The following is a 5,228-nucleotide window of genomic DNA, read 5'->3' as shown; positions in this document are numbered from 1 at the left end:
TTATAATCTAACTAGACTAACAACACATTCGTCTAACGTTAAGATCAAGGAACATTTCCTTATTTCAAACATTATTCCTTTAACTATTTCTACCATCCTAAATTCCATAATATTCCTTTTACTAAGAAAACTAGTTCATGGGGGAATTGAAATCAATACGTTTCTCGACATCATACTAGGATAGATCGTTTTACCAAAATTAACTTTTTTGCTAACTACGATGTTGTGAAAGTTAAACAATCTTTCGGTCAATCCGATATCTTTCTAGCTCATGCCTGTACTTATCAACCCATTCTCAATCTCTAATCATACTTATAACTATTCCATCATTGAACTCTTTGGTTTCTCACCTGGAAACTCATTCAACATAAATATCAGGAATTTCCCTTATAAATCACCACTTTGGTAAGGGGGAGGGGTCGTAGGGCCTCTAACTCAACTCTCATATACAAATGTAACACAGTTTTCATCATAGCAATCATATTTCAATCATGTCATTCATTTCGAGTAACTAACATTCATATTAATTTTACACTCACTTTTTTAGTTATCTCATTTAAACAAGTGTACTTATACATGTATTTCAATGTTTCCTAGATAATATTACTTATGCATTCATTAAATCAGACAAGTCAAGCACATAATATCATATAAGGGCCAAACAAACATGAATAAGTATATCACAGTCTAAACTTTCATCTTACACATTATCATATACATATTATTTCAATCATATATATCAGTCCAAGCAATTTAATACATTTACTCAAGTTATACGAGCTTACCAATCATAATCATCCCAACCAATATGCATGAATTTTCATCTTATCAATATTTTTGATAAGTTACTCAAACACATGCATTTGTTCAAATAAATCGATCATATAAATCATGGAATTATTTATTAATCATAGATAAACTCATTTCACCATGTACACATTTCATGAATCCTCATTCGTACCTTTCCAAGTTTCAGTTCGTCATGACTATACTTTACTCAAATATTTTAGCATCACATTCAACATGGTCAGTGTAGCTCGGTTTGAGAGTACCTTTGTCTAAACAAAATGGCTTTCATACGCGTCGGGAGACGTCACACTATCATAGATCAGTGACATGTATAGTTGGACTTTTACACATGCTAGGTTAGTCCGAGAACCGACTAAACCATAGCATTGATACCATTAAATGTAACACCCCGTACCCGAGACCGTCACCGGAGTCGAACACGAGGTGTTAACGGATTTAATTCATTAATTAAACAACTTAAACAACTTATTACCAACCATCACCAATATCAAACATAACATAAATAGCTAGATTTATAAGTCAGAATGTAACACCCCAAATTTGGGCCTAGAAGTATTGGGCCTTGAGTGTGGGTCCGTAAAGAGGTTTTATATAGGTATTTAATTGTGCAATGAAATAACACAATTAAATGTTTGCTATTAGTGGTTAATGGCTTTGAGAAGTGTTGGAGAAATCTTGGGTTCAAACTTGGGCTTTAGTAAAAATTTTGGTATTAAGTGAAAAAACACGGATGCTTGGATGAGGGTTTTTAAATTATTGTGTTAAATAAATGACACAAGGAAGATTGTAGTCTAGTGGTTGTGGCGTCATTAAGGTTGTATGGGAGCCTGGGTTCAAGCCTTGGCTCTTGCAATTTATTTTGGGTTTTTTAAAAGGAACCTGGACTTTGGCCTTTAGACCTTATAATTAATTGGGATAAAATATGACACAAAAAGCCTTGTGGCTTAGTGGCAAGTAGCATGTGGAGCATTTAAGGGGAGGCATAGGTTCGAATCCCATGGCAAGCAAAGAGCATTTATTTTGCTAACAGGGGGCGGCAAGAGTTGGTGTTGAATTTAAACTCTAATGTTGGAGGGATCCCACATCAGGAAGCTAATATAAGAGTGGGCGGCAAGAGTTGGTGTTGAATTTAAACTCTAATGTTGGAGGGATCCCACATCAGGAAGCTAATATAAGAGTGGTTGTGAAGCTGGCTTTAAATAGAGGGAACCATGAAGAGAGTAAATGTACCTTTCTTGGCTGATCCCTTTCGCTGTATGGCGTGCTCGTTTGGGTTGGGCATCGGCTAAAAGTGCTCGGAGCGTGGATTAACTCCAGTCTCCTATCAGGTGTGTATTTATCACTACTCTTGTTGTTGAATGGCTACTTGGCGCGATGGTAGAAAGGGCAATATATGGGCCCAATGGGCCTACTGGGCCCAATTGGATAAGTTGTTTGATTGTGTAGTAAATATTGGACTAGGCTAGGTGAATCGCATATCTGTGGCTAGATTTGGGCTAAAAGGGCCACACGAGCGTGTGGGCCCATTTGGGCCGAGAATAGGCTTTAGGCCCACTCGTGTTGTTATCCATGTTTAGAATACTTTAGTTTACCAATTCTTGAAATGCCTCGACTTGTAAAATTACCAAAGTACTCCGATTTCTGTAATTACTGCTTTTACCTCGGTTTATAGAATTACTATTTTACCTCGATTTGTAAAATTACTGTTTTACCTCGATTTGTAAAATTACCATTTTACCTCGATTTATAGAATTACCGCTTTACCTCGATTTGTAAAATTACCGTTTTACCCTCGATTTACTGTAATTACTGCTTTTACCCTCGGTTATGTAATTACTATTTTACCCTCGATTTATAGAATTACTGCTTTTACCCTAATTTACATAATTACCATTTTACCCCGATTTACATAATTATCGTTTTACCCTCGATTCTGTAATTCTTGTTTTACCCTTGATTTACTGTAATTCTTGTTTTACCTCGATTTACAAAATTACTAAAATACCCTTGGTTTGTGAAATTACCATAATACCCTCAATTTGTAAAACTACCAAAATACCTCGTATGGTAAAATGACGAATATGCCCTTATGTTCCAGTATGGTGATGTGCTTAGGATTTACATATATTGATATTGGATTAGTTAAGTTTGAGTGATGGTGGTGGTTATCGAGGCGATTGATTTTGGAAACGTTTCAACTTCAACCCATAATGTGTGTACTAACCTCTAAATAGCTTAGTTTAATATTTTTGAAAAGTCAAAGCTTCATATTTTAGTGATTCGGAATTAATATTTAGATCTATTTTCACGACGTTTAAGTTGGATTCACAAAGGATATGGGGTAGGAAGGTATTTGGAACGTTCTTCAATGAGTAGATCTCTTGGTAAGTATTCGAACCTTCTTTCCATTTGTATCTTGTGGTTTAAGAAAAGCTGAAAACCCCTCTGTCGACTAAGGCTAAAAGGGTTTTTGGTGTTATTTGGTTTGTTGGTACTAGTAAGGATTAAAGGCTACCGATCGAGGAGTGTGTGAAAAGCTTGGATCATCGGAGTGACTAAATCTAGTCATCAACTTCGGCAAAGGTATGAACCCAAGGGCCATTGTGGATGGTGGTCGAATGTGTAAGTGATGATAATAGGTAGTTTTCGATTTGGTTTAATATTAACATGGTCTAATCTATAAGTGGTTGATTATAGGAGAAATCGCATAGGAGATCTCGTCAAGGAATATCGCAAATCAGGTGTGTAACGAACCCTTTTCATAGTTTAAAGCGATGAATGCCGAAAAGCCGAAATGCCGAAATTCTGGCATTTCGAGGACTTGTGAGCAAGTTTAACGCTCACTAGTTTGTTAGAATCGATGAGATTATGATTGGAAACATTGAAACGGTAAGAACGTGATTTTGGCATTCACGGTAAGTTGGGCCTCGAGGGTCGCAATAGGGCCCAATAGGCTTTCGGGCCCATTTAGGTAAAATTGGTAGAAAACGAAATCTGTTAAATTGCATGATAAGACCGTTAAAACCGTTATGGAATATAGGCTAAGTGGGCCTAGACGACGAATTGGCTAAGTAGGGCCCATTAGGGTTTTAGGCCCAATAACTCGATTTCGCTAAAATGGGCGAATCCTTGTTTGCACCCATGGATTGTTAGTAATCGTTAATGAACATGGAAACCCTAATTTTGGTAAAATTACGAGATTACCCTTATAATATGAAAATGACCGCTTTTGCCCTAGGTAAAATGACCATTATACCCCTAGGGTTTATGTATGATTTTAATACATGGGATTTTGATAAATATGGTATGTATGATATGCACATGAAATGTATGCTATGCACATGATATGTATGATATGCACATGAGGTAATCATAAATGCATTGGGTTGGGTTTTTATATGGATGGAGGAAGTGAAAAGGGCTTATGCCCTGATTATCAAAAGGGCTTATGCCCCGCTTATCAAAAGGGCTTATGCCCCGCTTATAAAAGGGCTTATGCCCCGATTATTGAAAGGGCTTTTGCCCTGCTTATTAAAAGAGGCTAGGCCTCCGGTTATATGATAAAGACTATGCCGCCAATGGAGAGTATGGCGGGTGGGTCGAGTTAATCCCACATGGTGTGTTGGTTGGTACGGTGGAGAGTAGCGGATGGTGGGTTGAGTAGTCCGCCCAAATGGGTTGCATTCTTTCATTGAAATTATATGTGATATTGAAATGGGCCTAAGGGCCATACCGTTTACAGTAAAGGCTTCGGCCCAATAATATGAAATTTTGAAAAGGCTTCGGCCCAGTGTTATGAGATATGAAATATGAAAAGGGCTATGGCCCAGTACATGTTTTGAGATTGGATTTGGGCTTAGACCCAACAGGCTGCTATTGTTTTGGGCTCTGAAAGGGGCTTGTTGCACACTGAGTTTCCAAACTCACCCCCTTTCCTTAACCTTGCAGGTGAGCCTTGATGTGGGGACTTGGGCCGGAGGGGATTCAGAGTGGCCACGGTGATTGTCTTTGGACTTTTAAATAAGCGTCGGTTTTCTTTAAATTTCCTTTAAATATTATTTATTTTTGGGTTGTAATAAGGCCATTTTAACTTTCCTTTTATTTCTTTTCGGGATTACTTTAATTTTAATAACTTTAAACCTGGTTGATAATTATTCAAATGGGCTAGACTTAGGACGTGTTTTCAAAATGATACTTGTTTTCAAAATATCTCAACACCACGATTAATCGATTTATCAAAGACGTCCACTTAAACAAATTTAAACTCGATATGACAAAGTGTGGCTATGGTTGTGGGCATGTCTAGGATTGGATCCAATTAAGGAGCTTGGTACTTAAGCAGCCTTCATGGCTCACCTCCTCTATCTCGGATACCTACCTGGTGCCCAGCTTCCATACACTTTGTTAACTCAACAAAA

General features: G+C 37.4%; 1 long non-coding RNA gene across 1 annotated transcript; it reads left to right on the top strand.

Annotated features, from left to right (window-relative positions):
- Positions 1 to 3,293: 3,293 nt before the first annotated feature.
- LOC128296370 (uncharacterized) lies at positions 3,294 to 4,933 on the top strand. Its single transcript, XR_008286964.1, has 3 exons — positions 3,294 to 3,393; positions 3,508 to 3,551; positions 4,759 to 4,933. It is a non-coding gene; the product is annotated as an uncharacterized LOC128296370 (long non-coding RNA).
- Positions 4,934 to 5,228: the final 295 nt, after the last annotated feature.

Source organism: Gossypium arboreum, chromosome 8, assembly GCF_025698485.1.
Source record: "Gossypium arboreum isolate Shixiya-1 chromosome 8, ASM2569848v2, whole genome shotgun sequence".
Taxonomy (NCBI): Eukaryota; Viridiplantae; Streptophyta; class Magnoliopsida; order Malvales; family Malvaceae; genus Gossypium; species Gossypium arboreum.
Note: the sequence above shows the minus strand (reverse complement) of the source record. Positions and strands in the feature narration are given on the sequence as shown.